This window comes from Ochotona curzoniae, unplaced genomic scaffold (assembly GCF_017591425.1).
Source record: "Ochotona curzoniae isolate NIBS_2020 unplaced genomic scaffold, NIBS_Ocur_1.0 contig_1532, whole genome shotgun sequence".
In the NCBI taxonomy this organism is placed as follows: Eukaryota; Metazoa; Chordata; class Mammalia; order Lagomorpha; family Ochotonidae; genus Ochotona; species Ochotona curzoniae.
In genome coordinates this window covers 156,593-176,166 of record NW_024465118.1, presented here as the reverse complement: position 1 = coordinate 176,166, position 19,574 = coordinate 156,593, and positions in this window count along the sequence as shown.

Here is a 19,574-nt window from a genome sequence, read left to right as displayed (position 1 = left end):
CCGCACCAAAACAATCTTCCGAGGGAGCGTGAAGACTGTGGGTTGCTTCCCAGGAGACCAGCTGGATTGCGCCTGGGGACACTGACAGCCATGTGGCCGGGGCTCACGTCCCCGAGCATCAGCCCCGCCCCTCTTCCCGGCCCGGGCTTGGGTCTAGCCACGCCCCTGGCGGCCCCAGCCCGGGGGTGGGATCGGCTGGACCTGCTCGCCCACGCTAAGCCCAAAGAGGGCCGCGCGTGGGGGTCCAGCCGCACCAAAACAGTCTTCCGAGGGAGCGTGAAGACTGTGGGTTGCTTCCCAGGAGACAAGCTGGATTGCGCCTGGGGACCCCGGCCGCCATGTGGCCGGGGCTCACGTCACCGAGCATCAGCCCCGCCCCTCTTCCCGGCCACGGCTTGGGTCTAGCCACGCCCCTGGCGGCCCCAGCCCGGGGGTGGGATCGGCTGGAACTGCTCGCCAACGCTAAGCCCAAAGAGGGCGGCGCGTGGGGGTCCAGCCGCAACAAAACAGTCTTCCGAGGGAGCGTGAAGACTGTGGGTTGCTTCCCAAGAGACAAGCTGGAATGCACCTGGGGACCCCGGCCGCCATGTGGCCGGGGCTCACGTCCAAGAGCATCAGCCCCGCCCTCTTCCAGACCCGGGCTTGGGTCTAGCCACGCCCCTGGCGGCCCCAGCCCGGGGGTGGGATCGGCTGGACCTGCTGGCCGATGCTACCCCAAAGAGGGCCGCGCGTGGGGGTCCAGCCGCCCCAAAGCTGTCTTCCAAGGGAGCGTGAAGACTGTGGGTTGCTTCCCAGGAGACAAGCTGGAATGCACTTGGGGACCCCGGCCGCCATGTGGCAGGGGCTCAGGTCCCAGAGCGTCAGCCCCGCCCCTCTTCCCGGCCCGGGCTTGGGTCTAACCACGCCCCTGGCGGCCCCAGCCCGGGGGTGGGATCGGCTGGACCTGCTCGCCCAAGCTAAGCCCAAAGAGGGCCGCGCGTGGGGGTCCAGCCGCCCTGTAACAGTCTTCCGAGGGAGCGTGAAGACTGTGGGTTGCTTCCCAAGAGACAAGCTGGATTGCGCCTGGGGACCCTGGCCGCCATGTGGCCGGGGCTCACTTCCCCGAGCATCAGCCCCGCCCTCTTCCAGACCCCGGCTTGGGTCTAGCCACGCCCCTGGCGGCCCCAGCCCGGTTGTGGGATCGGCTGGACCTGCTCGCCGATGCTAAGCCCAAAGAGGGCCGCGCGTGGGGGTCCAGCCACCCAGAAAGAGTCTTCCGAGTGAGCGTGAAGACTGGGTTGCTTCCCAGGAGACAAGCTGGATTGCGCCTGGGGACCCCGGCAGCCATGTGGCCGGGGCTCACGTCCCCGAGCGTCAGCCCCACCCCTCTTCCCGGCCCGGGCTTGGGTCTAGCCACGCCCCTGGCGGCCCCAGCCCGGGAGTTGGATCGGCTGTACCTGCTGGCCGATGCTACCCCAAAGAGGGCCGCGAGTGGGGTTCCAGCCGCCCCAAAGCAGTCTTCCAAGGGAGCGTGAAGACTGTGGGTTGCTTCCCAGGAGACAAGCTGGAATGCACTTGGGGACCCCGGCCGCCATGTGGCCGGGGCTCAGGTCCCAGAGCGTCAGCCCCGCCCCTCTTCCCGGCCCGGGCTTGGGTCTAACCACGCCCCTGGCGGCCCCAGCCCGGGGGTGGGATCGGCTGGACCTGCTCGCACACACTAAGCCCAAAGAGGGCCCCACATGGGAGTGCACCCTCCCCGAAACAGTCTTCCGAGGGAGCGTGAAGACTGTGGGTTGCTTCCCAAGAGACAAGCTGGATTGCGCTTGAGGACCCCGGCCGCCATGTGGCCGGGGCTCACGTCCCCGAGCATCAGCCCCACCCCTCTTCCCCTCCAGGGCTTGGGTCTAGCCATGCCCCTGATGGCCCCAGCCCAGGGGTGGGATCGGCTGGACCTGCTCGCCGACACATAGCCCAAAGAGGGCCCCGCATGGTGGTCCAGCCGCCACAAAACAGTCTTCTGAGGGAGCGTGAAGACTGTGGGTTGCTTCCCAGGAGACAAGCTGGATTGCGCCTGGGGACCCCGGCCTCCATGTGGCCGGGGCTCACGTCCAAGAGCGTCAGCCCCGCCCCTCTTCCCGGCCAGGGCTTGGGTCTAGCCACGCCCCTGGCGGCCCCAGCCCGGGGGTGGGATCAGATGGACCTGCTCGCCGATGCTAAGCCCAAAGAGGGCCGCACGTGGGGGTCCAGCCGCCATGACACTGTCTTCTGAGGGAGCGTGAAGACTGTGGGTTGCTTCCCAGGAGACAAGCTGGATTGCGCCTGGGGACCCCAACCGCCATGTGGCCGGGGCTCACGTCCCCAAGCGTCAGCCCCGCCCCTCTTCCCGGCCCGGGCTTGGGTCTAGCCACGCCCCTGGCGGCCCCAGCCCGGGGGTGGGATCCGCTGGACCTATTCGCCCAAGCTAAGCCCAAAGAGGGCCGCGCGTGGGGGTCCAGCCACCCAGAAACAGTCTTCAGAGGGAGCGTGAAGACTGTGGGTTGCTTCCCAGGAGACCAGCTGGATTGCGCCTGGGGACCCTGGCCGCCATGTGGCCGGGGTTCACTTCCCCGAGCATCAGCCCCGCCCCTCTTCCCGGCCCGTGCTTGGGTCTAGCCACGCCCCTGATGGCCCCAGCCCGGGGGTGGGATCCTCTGGACCTGCTGGCCGACACTAAGCCCAAAGAGGGCCGCGCATGGGGGTCCAGCCACCCAGAAAGAGTCTTCCGAGTGAGCGTGAAGACTGGGTTGCTTCCCAGGAGACAAGCTGGATTGCGCCTGGGGACCCCGGCAGCCATGTGGCCGGGGCTCACGTCCCCGAGCGTCAGCCCCGCCCCTCTTCCCGGCCCGGGCTTGTGTCTAGCCACTCACCTGGCAGCCCCAGCCCGGGGGTGGGATCGGCTGGACCTGCTCGCCGATGCTAACCCAAAGAGGGCCGCACGTGGGGGTCCAGCCGCCCTGTAACAGTCTTCTGAGGGAGCGTGAAGACTGTGGGTTGCTTCCCAGGAGACAAGCTGGATTGCGCCTGGGGACACTGACAGCCATGTGGCCAGGGCTCACGTCCAAGAGCATCAGCCCCGCCCCTCTTCCCGGCCCGGGCTTAGGTCTAGCCACGCCACTGGCGGCCCCAGCCCGGGGGTGGGATCAGATGGACCTGCTCGCCCACGCTAAGCCCAAAGAGGGCCGCGGGTGGGGGTCCAGCCGCAACAAAACAGTCTTCCAAGGGAGCGTGAAGACTGTGGGTTGCTTCCCAGGAGACAAGCTGGATTGCGCCTGGGGACCTTGGCCGCCATGTGGCCGGGGCTCACGTCCCCGAGCGTCAGCCCCGCCCCTCTTCCCGGCCCGGGCTTGGGTCTAGCCACGCCCCTGGCGGCCCCAGCCCGGGGGTGGGATCGGCTGGACCTGCTCGCCGACACTAAGCCCAAAGAGGGACCCGCATGGGGGTCCAGCCGCCCCAAAACAGTCTTCTGAGGGAGCGTGAAGACTGTGGGTTGCTTCCCAGGAGACAAGCTGGATTGCGCCTGGGGACCCTGACCCCCATGTGGCCGGGGCTCACGTCCCCGAGCGTCAGCCCCGCCCCTCTTCCAGGCCCGGGCTTGGGTCTAGCCACGTCCCTGGCGGCCCCAGCCCGGGGGTGGGATCGGCTGGACCTGCTCGCCCAGGCTAAGCCCAAAGAGGGCCGCGCGTGGGGGTCCAGCCGCAACAAAACAGTCTTCCAAGGGAGCGTGAAGACTGTGGGTTGCTTCCCAAGAGACAAGCTGGATTGCGCCTGGGGACCCCGGCCGCCATGAGGCCGGGGCTCACGTCCAAGAGCATCAGCCCCGCCCTCTTCCAGACCCGGGCTTGGGTCTAGCCACGACCCTAGCGGCACCTATCCCAGGGGTGGGATCGGCTGCACCTGCTTGCCGACGCTAAGCCCAAAGAGGGCCGCGCGTGGGGGTCCAGCCACCCAGAAACAGTCTTCTGAGCGAGCGTGAAGACTGTGGGTTGCTTCCCAAGAGACAAGCTGGATTGCGCCTGGGGACCCCGGCCGCCATGTGGCCGGGGCTCACGTCCAAGAGCGTCAGCCCCGCCCCTCTTCCCGGCCGGGCTTGGGTCTAACCACGCCCCTGGCGGCCCCAGCCCGGGGGTGGGATCGGCTGGACCTGCTCGCACACACTAAGCCCAAAGAGGGCCCCACATGGGAGTGCACCCTCCCCGAAACAGTCTTCCAAGGGAGCGTGAAGACTGTGGGTTGCTTCCCAGGAGACAAGCTGGATTGCGCCTGGGGACCCCGGCCGCCATGTGGCCAGGGCTCACGTCACCGAGCGTCAGCCCCGCCCCTCTTCCCGGCCCGGGCTTGGGTCTAGCCACGCCCCTGGCGGCCCCAGCCCGGGGGTGGGATCGGCTGGACCTGCTCGCCCAAGCTAAGCCCAAAGAGGGCCGCGCGTGGGGGTCCAGCCTCAACAAAACAGTCTTCCAAGGGAGCGTGAAGACTGTGGGTTGCTTCCCAAGAGACAAGCTGGATTGCGCCTGGGGACCCTGGCCGCCATGTGGCCGGGGCTCACTTCCCCGAGCATCAGCCCCGCCCTCTTCCAGACCCCGGCTTGGGTCTAGCCACGCCCCTGATGGCCCCAGCCCGGGGGTGGGATCCTCTGGACCTGCTGGCCGACACTAAGCCCAAAGAGGGCCGCGCGTGGGGGTCCAGCCACCCAGAGAGAGTCTTCCGAGTGAGCGTGAAGACTGGGTTGCTTCCCAGGAGACAAGCTGGATTGCGCCTGGGGACCCCGGCCGCCATGTGGCCGGGGCTCACGTCCCCGAGCGTCAGCCCCGCCCCTCTTTCCGGCCAGGGCTTGTGTCTAGCCACTCACCTGGCAGCCCCAGCCCGGGGGTGGGATCGGCTGGACCTGCTGGCCGATGCTAACCCAAAGAGGGCCGCGCGTGGGGGTCCAGCCGCCCCAAAGCAGTCTTCCGAGGGAGCGTGAAGACTGTGGGTTGCTTCCCAGGAGACAAGCTGGATTGCGCCTGGGGACCCTGGTCCCCATGTGGCCGGGGCTAACGTCCCCGAGCATCAGCCCCGCCCCTCTTCCCGGCCAGGGCTTGGGTCTAGCCACACACCTGGCGGCCCCAGCCCGGGGGTGGGATCGGCTGGACCTGCTCGCCCACACTAAGCCCAAAGAGGGCCACTCGTGGGGGTCCAGCTGCCCCAAAGAAGTCTTCTGAGGGAGCGTGAAGACTGTGGGTTGCTTCCCAGGAGACAAGCTGGATTGCGCCTGGGGACCCCGGCAGCCATGTGGCCGGGGCTCACGTCCCCGAGCGTCAGCCCCACCCCTCTTCCTGGCCCGGGCTTGGGTCTAGCCACGCCCCTGGCGGCCCCAGCCCGGGGGTTGGATCGGCTGGACCTGCTGGCCGATGCTACCCCAAAGAGGGCCGCGCGTGGGGGTCCAGCCGCCCCAAAGCAGTCTTCCAAGGGAGCGTGAAGACTGTGGGTTGCTTCCCAGGAGACAAGCTGGAATGCACTTGGGGACCCCGGCCGCCATGTGGCCGGGGCTCAGGTCCCAGAGCGTCAGCCCCGCCCCTCTTCCCGGCCCGGGCTTGGGTCTAACCACGCCCCTGGCGGCCCCAGCCCGGGGGTGGGATCGGCTGGACGTGCTCGCACACACTAAGCCCAAAGAGGGCCCCACATGGGAGTGCACCCTCCCCAAAACAGTCTTCCGAGGGAGCGTGAAGACTGTGGGTTGCTTCCCAAGAGACAAGCTGGATTGCGCTTGAGGACCCCGGCCGCCATGTGGCCGGGGCTCACGTCCCCGAGCATCAGCCCCACCCCTCTTCCCCTCCAGGGCTTGGGTCTAGCCATGCCCCTGATGGCCCCAGCCCAGGGGTGGGATCGGCTGGACCTGCTCGCCGACACATAGCCCAAAGAGGGCCCCGCATGGTGGTCCAGCCGCCCCAAAACAGTCTCTGAGGGAGCGTGAAGACTGTGGGTTGCTTCCCAGGAGACAAGCTGGATTGCGCCTGGGGACCCCGGCCTCCATGTGGCCGGGGCTCACGTCCCCGAGCGTCAGCCCCGCCCCTCTTCCCGGCCAGGGCTTGGGTCTAGCCACGCCCCTGGCGGCCCCAGCCCGGGGGTGGGATCAGATGGACCTGCTCGCCGATGCTAAGCCCAAAGAGGGCCGCACGTGGGGGTCCAGCCGCCATGACACTGTCTTCTGAGGGAGCGTGAAGACTGTGGGTTGCTTCCCAGGAGACAAGCTGGATTGCGCCTGAGGACGCCGGCCGCCATGTGGCCGGGGCTCACGTCCCCAAGCGAAAGCCCCGCCCCTCTTCCCGGCCCGGGCTTGGGTCTAGCCACGCCCCTGGCGGCCCCAGCCCGGGGGTGGGATCCTCTGGACCTGCTGGCCGACACTAAGCCCAAAGAGGGCCGCGCGTGGGGGTCCAGCCACCCAGAAAGAGTCTTCCAAGTGAGCGTGAAGACTGGGTTGCTTCCCAGGAGACAAGCTGGATTGCGCCTGGGGACCCCGGCCGCCATGTGGCCGGGGCTCACGTCCCCGAGCGTCAGCCCCGCCCCTCTTCCCGGCCCGGGCTTGTGTCTAGCCACTCACCTGGCAGCCCCAGCCCGGGGGTAGCATCGGCTGGACCTGTTGGCCGATGCTAACCCAAAGAGGGCCGCGCGTGGGGGTCCAGCCGCCCCAAAGCAGTCTTCCAAGGGAGCGTGAAGACTGTGGGTTGCTTCCCAGGAGACAAGCTGGATTGCGCCTGGGGACCCTGGTCCCCATGTGGCCGGGGCTAACGTCCCCGAGCATCAGCCCCGCCCCTCTTCCCGGCCAGGGCTTGGGTCTAGCCACGCCCCTGGCGGCCCCAGCCCGGGGGTGGGATCGGCTGGACCTGCTCGCCGATGCTAAGCCCAAAGAGGGCCGCACGTGGGGGTCCAGCCACCCCGAAACAGTCTTCTGAGGGAGCGTGAAGACTGGGTTGCTTCCCAGGAGACAAGCTGGATTGCGCCTGGGGACCCTGGTCCCCATGTGGCCGGGGCTAACGTCCCCGAGCATCAGCCCCGCCCCTCTTCCCGGCCAGGGCTTGGGTCTAGCCACGCCCCTGGCGGCCCCAGCCCGGGGGTGGGATCGGCTGGACCTGCTCGCCGATGCTAAGCCCAAAGAGGGCCGCACGTGGGGGTCCAGCCGCAACAAAACAGTCTTCCAAGGGAGCGTGAAGACTGTGGGTTGCTTCCCAGGAGACAAGCTGGATTGCGCCTGGGGACCTTGGCCGCCATGTGGCCGGGGCTCACGTCCCCGAGCGTAAGCCCCGCCCCTCTTCCCGGCCCGGGCTTGGGTCTAGCCACGCCCCTGGCGGCCCCAGCCCGGGGGTGGGATCGGCTGGACCTGCTCGCCGACACTAAGCCCAAAGAGGGACCCGCATGGGGGTCCAGCCGCCCCAAAACAGTCTTCTGAGGGAGCGTGAAGACTGTGGGTTGCTTCCCAGGAGACAAGCTGGATTGCGCCTGGGGACCCTGACCCCCATGTGGCCGGGGCTCACGTCCCCGAGCGTCAGCCCCGCCCCTCTTCCCGGCCAGGGCTTGGGTCTAGCCACGCCCCTGGCGGCCCCAGCCCGGGGGTGGGATCGGCTGGACCTGCTCGCCCAGGCTAAGCCCAAAGAGGGCCGCGCGTGGGGGTCCAGCCGCAACAAAACAGTCTTCCAAGGGAGCGTGAAGACTGTGGGTTGCTTCCCAAGAGACAAGCTGGATTGCGCCTGGGGACCCCGGCCGCCATGTGGCCGGGGCTCACGTCCAAGAGCATCAGCCCCGCCCTCTTCCAGACCCGGGCTTGGGTCTAGCCACGACCCTGGCGGCACCTATCCCAGGGGTGGGATCGGCTGCACCTGCTTGCCGACGCTAAGCCCAAAGAGGGCCGCGCGTGGGGGTCCAGCCACCCAGAAACCGTCTTCCGAGGGAGCGTGAAGACTGTGGGTTGCTTCCCAGGAGACAAGCTGGATTGCGCCTGGGGACCCTGGTCCCCATGTGGCCGGGGCTCACGTCCCCAAGAGTCAGCTCCGCCCCTCTTCCCGGCCCGGGCTAGGTCTAGCCACGCCCCTGGCGGCCCCAGCCCGGGGGTGGGATCGGCTGGACCTGCTCGCCCATGCTAAGCCCAAAGAGGGCCGCACGTGGGGGTCCAGCCGCCCTGTAACAGTCTTCTGAGGGAGCGTGAAGACTGTGGGTTGCTTCCCAGGAGACAAGCTGGATTGCGCCTGGGGACCCCGGCCGCCATGTGGCCGGGGCTCACGTCCCCGAGCGTCAGCCCCGCCCCTCTTCCCGGCCCGGGCTTGGGTCTAGCCACGCCCCTGGCGGCCCCAGCCCGGGGGTGGGATCGGCTGGACCTGCTCGCCCACGCTAAGCCCAAAGAGGGCCGCACGTGGGGGTCCAGCCGCACCAAAACAATCTTCCGAGGGAGCGTGAAGACTGTGGGTTGCTTCCCAAGAGACAAGCTGGATTGCGCCTGGGGACCCCGGCCGCCATGTGGCCGGGGCTCACGTCCAAGAGCATCAGCCCCGCCCTCTTCCAGACCCGGGCTTGGGTCTAGCCACGCCCCTGGCGGCCCCAGCCCGGGGGTGGGATCGGCTGGACCTGCTCGCCGATGCTAAGCCCAAAGAGGGCCGCACGTGGGGGTCCAGCCACCCAGAAACAGTCTTCCGAGGGAGCGTGAAGACTGGGTTGCTTCCCAGGAGACAAGCTGGATTGCGCCTGGGGACCCCGGCCGCCATGTGGCCGGGGCTCACGTCCCCGAGCGTCAGCCCCGCCCCTCTTCCCGGCCAGGGTTTGGGTCTAGCCACGCCCCTGGCGGCCCCAGCCCGGGGGTGGGATCGGCTGGACCTGCTCGCCCACGCTAAGCCCAAAGAGGGCCACTCGTGGGGGTCCAGCTGCCCCAAAGAAGTCTTCTGAGGGAGCGTGAAGACTGTGGGTTGCTTCCCAGGAGACAAGCTGGATTGCGCCTGGGGACCCCGGCCGCCATGTGGCCGGGGCTCACGTCCCCGAACGTCAGCCCCACCCCTCTTCCCGGCCAGGGCTTGGGTCTAGCCACGCCCCTGGCGGCCCCAGCCCGGGGGTTGGATCGGCTGGACCTGCTGGCCGATGCTACCCCAAAGAGGGCCGCGCGTGGGGGTCCAGCCGCCCCAAAGCAGTCTTCCAAGGGAGCGTGAAGACTGTGGGTTGCTTCCCAGGAGACAAGCTGGAATGCACTTGGGGACCCCGGCCGCCATGTGGCCGGGGCTCAGGTCCCAGAGCGTCAGCCCCGCCCCTCTTCCCGGCCCGGGCTTGGGTCTAACCACGCCCCTGGCGGCCCCAGCCCGGGGGTGGGATCGGCTGGACGTGCTCGCACACACTAAGCCCAAAGAGGGCCCCACATGGGAGTGCACCCTCCCCGAAACAGTCTTCCAAGGGAGCGTGAAGACTGTGGGTTGCTTCCCAGGAGACAAGCTGGATTGCGCCTGGGGACCCCGGCCGCCATGTGGCCAGGGCTCACGTCACCGAGCGTCAGCCCCGCCCCTCTTCCCGGCCCGGGCTTGGGTCTAGCCACGCCCCTGGCGGCCCCAGCCCGGGGGTGGGATCGGCTGGACCTGCTCGCCCAAGCTAAGCCCAAAGAGGGCCGCGCGTGGGGGTCCAGCCGCAACAAAACAGTCTTCCAAGGGAGCGTGAAGACTGTGGGTTGCTTCCCAAGAGACAAGCTGGATTGCGCCTGGGGACGCTGGCCGCCATGTGGCCGGGGCTCACTTCCCCGAGCATCAGCCCCGCCCTCTTCCAGACCCCGGCTTGGGTCTAGCCACGCCCCTGGCGGCCCCAGCCCGGTTGTGGGATCGGCTGGACCTGCTCGCCGATGCTAAGCCCAAAGAGGGCCGCGCGTGGGGGTCCAGCCACCCAGAAAGAGTCTTCCGAGTGAGCGTGAAGACTGGGTTGCTTCCCAGGAGACAAGCTGGATTGCGCCTGGGGACCCCGGCAGCCATGTGGCCAGGGCTCACGTCCCCGAGCGTCAGCCCCACCCCTCTTCCCGGCCCGGGCTTGGGTCTAGCCACGCCCCTGGCGGCCCCAGCCCGGGGGTGGGATCGGCTGGACCTGCTCGCCGACACATAGCCCAAAGAGGGCCACACGTGGGGGTCCAGCCGCCATGAAACTGTCTTCCGAGGGAGCGTGAAGACTGTGGGTTGCTTCCCAGGAGACAAGCTGGAATGCACCTGGGGACCCCGGCCGCCATGTGGCCGGGGCTCACGTCACCGAGCGTCAGCCCCACCCCTCTTCCCGGCCCAGGCTTGGGTCTAACCACGCCCCTGGCGGCCCCAGCCCGGGGGTGGGATCGGCTGGACCTGCTCGCCCACACTAAGCCCAAAGAGGGCCCCACATGGGAGTGCACCCTCCCCGAAACAGTCTTTTGAGCGAGCGTGAAGACTGTGGGTTGCTTCCCAAGAGACAAGCTGGATTGCGCCTGGGGACCCCGGCCGCCATGTGGCCGGGGCTCACGTCCAAGAGCGTCAGCCCTGCCCTCTTCCAGGCCCGGGATTGGGTCTAGCCACTCCCCTGACAGCCCCAGCCCGGGGGTGGGATCGGCTGGACCTGCTCGCCCACGCTAAGCCCAAAGAGGGCCGCGCGTGGGGGTCCAGCAGCCCCGAAACAGTCTTCTGAGCGAGCGTGAAGACTGTGGGTTGCTTCCCAGGAGACAAGCTAGATTGCGCCTGGGGACCCTGGCCGCCATGTGGCCGGGGCTCACGTCCCAGAGCATCAGCCCCGCCCCTTTTCTCGGCCAGGGTTTGGGTCTAGCCACGCCCCTGGCGGCCCCAGCCCGGGGGTGGGATCGGCTGGACCTGCTCGCCCACGCTAAGCCCAAAGAGGGCCGCGCGTGGGGGTCCAGCCGCACCAAAACAGTCTTCCGAGGGAGCGTGAAGACTGTGGGTTGCTTCCCAGGAGACAAGCTGGATTGCGCCTGGGGACCCTGGCCGCCATGTGGCCGGGGCTCACGTCCCCGAGCGTCAGCCCCGCCCCTCTTCCCGGCCCGGGCTTGGGTCTAGCCACGCCCCTGACGGCCCCAGCCCGGGGGTGGGATCGGCTGGAACTGCTCGCCAACGCTAAGCCCAAAGAGGGCCGCATGTGGGGGTCCAGCCGCAACAAAACAGTCTTCCGAGGGAGCGTGAAGACTGTGGGTTGCTTCCCAAGAGACAAGCTGGATTGCGCCTGGGGACCCCGGCCGCCATGTGGCCGGGGCTCACGTCCAAGAACATCAGCCCCGCCCTCTTCCAGACCCGGGCTTGGGTCTAGCCACGCCCCTGGCGGCCCCAGCCCGGGGGTGGGATCGGCTGGACCTGCTCGCCGATGCTAAGCCCAAAGAGGGCCGCACGTGGGGGTCCAGCCACCCAGAAACAGTCTTCCGAGGGAGCGTGAAGACTGGGTTGCTTCCCAGGAGACAAGCTGGATTGCGCCTGGGGACCCCGGCAGCCATGTGGCCGGGGCTCACGTCCCCGAGCGTCAGCCCCGCCCCTCTTCCCAGCCAGGGTTTTGGTCTCGCCACGCCCCTGGCGGCCCCAGCCCGGGGGTGGGATCGGCTGGACCTGCTCGCCCACGCTAAGCCCAAAGAGGGCCACTCGTGGGGGTCCAGCTGCCCCAAAGAAGTCTTCTGAGGGAGCGTGAAGACTGTGGGTTGCTTCCCAGGAGACAAGCTGGATTGCGCCTGGGGACCCCAGCCGCCATGTGGCCGGGGCTCACTTCCCCGAGCATCAGCCCCGCCCTCTTCCAGACCCGGGCTTGGGTCTAGCCACGCCCCTGGCTGCCCCAGCCCGGGGGTGGGATCGGCTGGACCTGCTCGCCGATGCTAAGCCCAAAGAGGGCCGCGCGTGGGGGTCCAGCCACCCAGAAAGAGTCTTCCGAGTGAGCGTGAAGACTGGGTTGCTTCCCAGGAGACAAGCTGGATTGCGCCTGGGGACCCCGGCCGCCATGTGGCCGGGGCTCACGTCCCCGAGCGTCAGCCCCGCCCCTCTTCCCGGCCATGGTTTGTGTCTAGCCACGCCCCTGGCGGCCCCAGACCGGGGGTGGGATCGGCTGTACCTGCTCGCCCACACTAAGCCCAAAGAGGGCCACTCGTGGGGGTCCAGCTGCCCCAAAGAAGTCTTCTGAGGGAGCGTGAAGACTGTGGGTTGCTTCCCAGGAGACAAGCTGGATTGCGCCTGGGGACCCCGGCAGCCATGTGGCCGGGGCTCACGTCCCCGAGCGTCAGCCCCACCCCTCTTCCTGGCCCGGGCTTGGGTCTAGCCACGCCCCTGGCGGCCCCAGCCCGGGGGTTGGATCGGCTGGACCTGCTGGCCGATGCTACCCCAAAGAGGGCCGCGCGTGGGGGTCCAGCCGCCCCAAAGCAGTCTTCCAAGTGAGCGTGAAGACTGTGGGTTGCTTCCCAGGAGACAAGCTGGAATGCACTTGGGGACCCCGGCCGCCATGTGGCCGGGGCTCAGGTCCCAGAGCGTCAGCCCCGCCCCTCTTCCCGGCCCGGGCTTGGGTCTAACCACGCCCCTGGCGGCCCCAGCCCGGGGGTGGGATCGGCTGGACGTGCTCGCACACACTAAGCCCAAAGAGGGCCCCACATGGGAGTGCACCCTCCCCGAAACAGTCTTCCGAGGGAGCGTGAAGACTGTGGGTTGCTTCCCAAGAGACAAGCTGGATTGCGCTTGAGGACCCCGGCCGCCATGTGGCCGGGGCTCACGTCCCCGAGCATCAGCCCCGCCCCTCTTCCCCTCCAGGGCTTGGGTCTAGCCATGCCCCTGATGGCCCCAGCCCAGGGGTGGGATCGGCTGGACCTGCTCGCCGACACATAGCCCAAAGAGGGCCCCGCATGGTGGTCCAGCCGCCCCAAAACAGTCTCTGAGGGAGCGTGAAGACTGTGGGTTGCTTCCCAGGAGACAAGCTGGATTGCGCCTGGGGACCCCGGCCTCCATGTGGCCGGGGCTCACGTCCCCGAGCGTCAGCCCCGCCCCTCTTCCCGGCCAGGGCTTGGGTCTAGCCACGCCCCTGGCGGCCCCAGCCCGGGGGTGGGATCAGATGGACCTGCTCGCCGATGCTAAGCCCAAAGAGGGCCGCACGTGGGGGTCCAGCCGCCATGACACTGTCTTCTGAGGGAGCGTGAAGACTGTGGGTTGCTTCCCAGGAGACAAGCTGGATTGCGCCTGAGGACGCCGGCCGCCATGTGGCCGGGGCTCACGTCCCCAAGCGAAAGCCCCGCCCCTCTTCCCGGCCCAGGCTTGGGTCTAGCCACGCCCCTGGCGGCCCCAGCCCGGGGGTGGGATCCTCTGGACCTGCTGGCCGACACTAAGCCCAAAGAGGGCCGCGCGTGGGGGTCCAGCCACCCAGAAAGAGTCTTCCAAGTGAGCGTGAAGACTGGGTTGCTTCCCAGGAGACAAGCTGGATTGCGCCTGGGGACCCCGGCCGCCATGTGGCCGGGGTTCACTTTCCCATGCGTCAGCCCCGGCCCTCTTCCCAGCCCGGGCTTGGGTCTAGCCACGCCCCTGGCAGCCCCAGCCCGGGGGTGGGATCGGTTGGACCTGCTTGCCCACGCTAAGCCCAAAGAGGGCCGCGCGTGGAGGTCCACACCCCATGAAACTGTCTTCCGAGGGAGCGTGAAGACTGTGGGTTGCTTCCCAGGAGACAAGCTTGATTGCGCCTGGGGACCCTGGCCGCCATGTGGCCGGTGCTCACGTCCAAGAGCGTCAGCCCCGCCCCTCTTCCCGGCCCGGGCTTGGGTCTAGCCATGCCCCTGGCGGCCCCAGCCCGGGGGTGGGATTGGCTGGACCTGCTCGCCGATGCTAAGCCCAAAGTGGGCCGCACGTGGGGGTCCAGCCACCCCAAAACAGTCTTCTGAGGGAGCGTGAAGACTGTGGGTTGCTTTCCAAGAGACAAGCTGGATTGCACCTGGGGACCTTGGCCGCCATGTGGCAGTGGCACACGTTCCCGAGCGTCAGCCCCGCCCCAATTCCAGGCCCGGGCTTGGGTCTAGCCACGCCCCTGACGGCCCCAGCCCGGGGGTGGGATCGGCTGTACCTGCTTGCCGATGCTAAGCCCAAAGAGGGCCCCGCATGGGGGTGCACCCTCCCCGAAACAGTCTTCTGAGGGAGCGTGAAGACTGTGGGTTGCTTCCCAAGAGACAAGCTGGATTGCAACTGGGGACCCCGGCCGCCATGTGGCCAGGGCTCACGTCCCCGAGCATCAGCCCCGCCCCTCTTTCCGGCCCGGGCTTGGGTCTAGCCACGCCCCTGGTGGCCCCAGCCCGGGGGTGGGATCGGCTGGACATGCTCGTCGACACTAAGCCCAAAGAGGGCCGCGCGTGGGGGTCCAGCCACCCAGAAAGAGTCTTCCAAGTGAGCGTGAAGACTGGGTTGCTTCCCAGGAGACAAGCTGGATTGCGCCTGGGGACCCCGGCAGCCATGTGGCCGGGGCTCACGTCCCCGAGCGTCAGCCCCGCCCCTCTTCCCAGCCAGGGTTTTGGTCTCGCCACGCCCCTGGCGGCCCCAGCCCGGGGGTGGGATCGGCTGGACCTGCTCGCCCACGCTAAGCCCAAAGAGGGCCACTCGTGGGGGTCCAGCTGCCCCAAAGAAGTCTTCTGAGGGAGCGTGAAGACTGTGGGTTGCTTCCCAGGAGACAAGCTGGATTGCGCCTGGGGACCCCAGCCGCCATGTGGCCGGGGCTCACTTCCCCGAGCATCAGCCCCGCCCTCTTCCAGACCCGGGCTTGGGTCTAGCCACGCCCCTGGCGGCCCCAGCCCGGGGGTGGGATCGGCTGGACCTGCTCGCCGATGCTAAGCCCAAAGAGGGCCGCGCGTGGGGGTCCAGCCACCCAGAAAGAGTCTTCCGAGTGAGCGTGAAGACTGGGTTGCTTCCCAGGAGACAAGCTGGATTGCGCCTGGGGACCCCGGCCTCCATGTGGCCGGGGCTCACGTCCCCGAGCGTCAGCCCCGCCCCTCTTCCCGGCCATGGTTTGGGTCTAGCCACGCCCCTGGCGGCCCCAGACCGGGGGTGGGATCGGCTGTACCTGCTCGCCCACACTAAGCCCAAAGAGGGCCACTCGTGGGGGTCCAGCTGCCCCAAAGAAGTCTTCTGAGGGAGCGTGAAGACTGTGGGTTGCTTCCCAGGAGACAAGCTGGATTGCGCCTGGGGACCCCGGCAGCCATGTGGCCGGGGCTCACGTCCCCGAGCGTCAGCCCCACCCCTCTTCCTGGCCCGGGCTTGGGTCTAGCCACGCCCCTGGCGGCCCCAGCCCGGGGGTTGGATCGGCTGGACCTGCTGGCCGATGCTACACCAAAGAGGGCCGCGCGTGGGGGTCCAGCCGCCCCAAAGCAGTCTTCCAAGGGAGCGTGAAGACTGTGGGTTGCTTCCCAGGAGACAAGCTGGAATGCACTTGGGGACCCCGGCTGCCATGTGGCCGGGGCTCAGGTCCCAGAGCGTCAGGCCCGCCCCTCTTCCCGGCCCGGGCTTGGGTCTAACCACGCCCCTGGCGGCCCCAGCCCGGGGGTGGGATCGGCTGGACCTGCTCGCCCACACTAAGCCCAAAGAGGGCCCCACATGGGAGTGCACCCTCCCCGAAACAGTCTTTTGAGCGAGCGTGAAGACTGTGGGTTGCTTCCCAAGAGACAAGCTGGATTGCGCCTGGGGACCCCGGCCGCCATGTGGCCGGGGCTCACGTCCAAGAGCGTCAGCCCTGCCCTCTTCCAGGCCCGGGATTGGGTCTAGCCACTCCCCTGACAGCCCCAGCCCGGGGGTGGGATCGGCTGGACCTGCTCGCCCACGCTAAGCCCAAAGAGGGCCGCGCGTGGGGGTCCAGCAGCCCCGAAACAGTCTCTGAGGGAGCGTGAAGACTGTGGGTTGCTTCCCAGGAGACAAGCTGGATTGCGCCTGGGGACCCCGGCCTCCATGTGGCCGGGGCTCACGTCCCCGAGCGTCAGCCCCGCCCCTCTTCCCGGCCAGGGTTTGGGTCTAGCCACGCCCCTGGCGGCCCCAGCCCGGGGGTGGGATCGGCTGGACCTGCTCGCCCACGCTAAGCCCAAAGAGGGCCGCACGTGGGGGTCCAGCCGCACCAAAACAGTCTTCCGAGGGAGCGTGAAGACTGTGGGTTGCTTCCCAGGAGACAAGCTGGATTGCGCCTGGGGACCCTGGCCGCCATGTGGCCGGGGCTCACGTCCCCGAGCGTCAGCCCCGCCCCTCTTCCCGGCCCGGGCTTGGGTCTAGCCACGCCCCTGACGGCCCCAGCCCGGGGGTGGGATCGGCTGGAACTGCTCGCCAACGCTAAGCCCAAAGAGGGCGGCGCGTGGGGGTCCAGCCGCAACAAAACAGTCTTCCGAGGGAGCGTGAAGACTGTGGGTTGCTTCCCAAGAGACAAGCTGGATTGCGCCTGGGGACCCTGGTCCCCATGTGGCCGGGGCTCACGTCCAAGAACATCAGCCCCGCCCTCTTCCAGACCCGGGCTTGGGTCTAGCCACGCCCCTGGCGGCCCCAGCCCGGGGGTGGGATCGGCTGGACCTGCTCGCCGATGCTAAGCCCAAAGAGGGCCACACGTGGGGGTCCAGCCACCCAGAAAGAGTCTTCCGAGGGAGCGTGAAGACTGGGTTGCTTCCCAGGAGACAAGCTGGATTGCGCCTGGGGACCCCGGCCGCCATGTGGCCGGGGCTCACGTCCCCGAGCGTCAGCCCCGCCCCTCTTCCCGGCCATGGTTTGGGTCTAGCCACGCCCCTGGCGGCCCCAGACCGGGGGTGGGATCGGCTGTACCTGCTCGCCCACACTAAGCCCAAAGAGGGCCACTCGTGGGGGTCCAGCTGCCCCAAAGAAGTCTTCTGAGGGAGCGTGAAGACTGTGGGTTGCTTCCCAGGAGACAAGCTGGATTGCGCCTGGGGACCCCGGCAGCCATGTGGCCGGGGCTCACGTCCCCGAGCGTCAGCCCCACCCCTCTTCCTGGCCCGGGCTTGGGTCTAGCCACGCCCCTGGCGGCCCCAGCCCGGGGGTTGGATCGGCTGGACCTGCTGGCCGATGCTACCCCAAAGAGGGCCGCGCGTGGGGGTCCAGCCGCCCCAAAGCAGTCTTCCAAGGGAGCGTGAAGACTGTGGGTTGCTTCCCAGGAGACAAGCTGGAATGCACTTGGGGACCCCGGCCGCCATGTGGCCGGGGCTCAGGTCCCAGAGCGTCAGCCCCGCCCCTCTTCCCGGCCCGGGCTTGGGTCTAACCACGCCCCTGGCGGCCCCAGCCCGGGGGTGGGATCGGCTGGACGTGCTCGCACACACTAAGCCCAAAGAGGGCCCCACATGGGAGTGCACCCTCCCCGAAACAGTCTTCCGAGGGAGCGTGAAGACTGTGGGTTGCTTCCCAAGAGACAAGCTGGATTGCGCTTGAGGACCCCGGCCGCCATGTGGCCGGGGCTCACGTCCCCGAGCATCAGCCCCACCCCTCTTCCCCTCCAGGGCTTGGGTCTAGCCATGCCCCTGATGGCCCCAGCCCAGGGGTGGGATCGGCTGGACCTGCTCGCCGACACATAGCCCAAAGAGGGCCCCGCATGGTGGTCCAGCCGCCCCAAAACAGTCTCTGAGGGAGCGTGAAGACTGTGGGTTGCTTCCCAGGAGACAAGCTGGATTGCGCATGGGGACCCCGGCCTCCATGTGGCCGGGGCTCACGTCCCCGAGCGTCAGCCCCGCCCCTCTTCCCGGCCAGGGCTTGGGTCTAGCCACGCCCCTGGCGGCCCCAGCCCGGGGGTGGGATCAGATGGACCTGCTCGCCGATGCTAAGCCCAAAGAGGGCCGCACGTGGGGGTCCAGCCGCCATGACACTGTCTTCTGAGGGAGCGTGAAGACTGTGGGTTGCTTCCCAGGAGACAAGCTGGATTGCGCCTGAGGACGCCGGCCGCCATGTGGCCGGGGCTCACGTCCCCAAGCGAAAGCCCCGCCCCTCTTCCCGGCCCGGGCTTGGGTCTAGCCACGCCCCTGGCGGCCCCAGCCCGGGGGTGGGATCCTCTGGACCTGCTGGCCGACACTAAGCCCAAAGAGGGCCGCGCGTGGGGGTCCAGCCACCCAGAAAGAGTCTTCCAAGTGAGCGTGAAGACTGGGTTGCTTCCCAGGAGACAAGCTGGATTGCGCCTGGGGACCCCGGCCGCCATGTGGCCGGGGCTCACGTCCCCGAGCGTCAGCCCCGCCCCTCTTCCCGGCCCGGGCTTGTGTCTAGCCACTCACCTGGCAGCCCCAGCCCGGGGGTAGCATCGGCTGGACCTGCTGGCCGATGCTAACCCAAAGAGGGCCGCGCGTGGGGGTCCAGCCGCCCCAAAGCAGTCTTCCAAGGGAGCGTGAAGACTGTGGGTTGCTTCCCAGGAGACAAGCTGGATTGCGCCTGGGGACCCTGGTCCCCATGTGGCCGGGGCTAACGTCCCCGAGCATCAGCCCCGCCCCTCTTCCCGGCCAGGGCTTGGGTCTAGCCACGCCCCTGGCGGCCCCAGCCCGGGGGTGGGATCGGCTGGACCTGCTCGCCGATGCTAAGCCCAAAGAGGGCCGCACGTGGGGGTCCAGCCACCCCGAAACAGTCTTCCAAGGGAGCGTGAAGACTGGGTTGCTTCCCAGGAGACAAGCTGGATTGCGCCTGGGGACCCTGGTCCCCATGTGGCCGGGGCTAACGTCCCCGAGCATCAGCCCCGCCCCTCTTCCCGGCCAGGGCTTGGGTCTAGCCACGCCCCTGGCGGCCCCAGCCCGGGGGTGGGATCGGCTGGACCTGCTCGCCCATGCTAAGCCCAAAGAGGGCCGCACGTGGGGGTCCAGCCGCAACAAAACAGTCTTCCAAGGGAGCGTGAAGACTGTGGGTTGCTTCCCAGGAGACAAGCTGGATTGCGCCTGGGGACATTGGCCGCCATGTGGCCGGGGCTCACGTCCCCGAGCGTCAGCCCCGCCCCTCTTCCCGGCCCGGGCTTGGGTCTAGCCACGCCCCTGGCGGCCCCAGCCCGGGGGTGGGATCGGCTGGACCTGCTCGCCGACACTAAGCCCAAAGAGGGACCCGCATGGGGGTCCAGCCGCCCCAAAACAGTCTTCTGAGGGAGCGTGAAGACTGTGGGTTGCTTCCCAGGAGACAAGCTGGATTGCGCCTGGGGACCCTGACCCCCATGTGGCCGGGGCTCACGTCCCCGAGCGTCAGCCCCGCCCCTCTTCCCGGCCAGGGCTTGGGTCTAGCCACGCCCCTGGCGGCCCCAGCCCGGGGGTGGGATCGGCTGGACCTGCTCGCCCAGGCTAAGCCCAAAGAGGGCCGCGCGTGGGGGTCCAGCCGCAACAAAACAGTCTTCCAAGGGAGCGTGAAGACTGTGGGTTGCTTCCCAAGAGACAAGCTGGATTGCGCCTGGGGACCCCGGCCGCCATGTGGCCGGGGCTCACGTCCAAGAGCATCAGCCCCGCCCTCTTCCAGACCCGGGCTTGGGTCTAGCCACGACCCTGGCGGCACCTATCCCAGGGGTGGGATCGGCTGCACCTGCTTGCCGACGCTAAGCCCAAAGAGGGCCGCGCGTGGGGGTCCAGCCACCCAGAAACAGTCTTCTGAGCGAGCGTGAAGACTGTG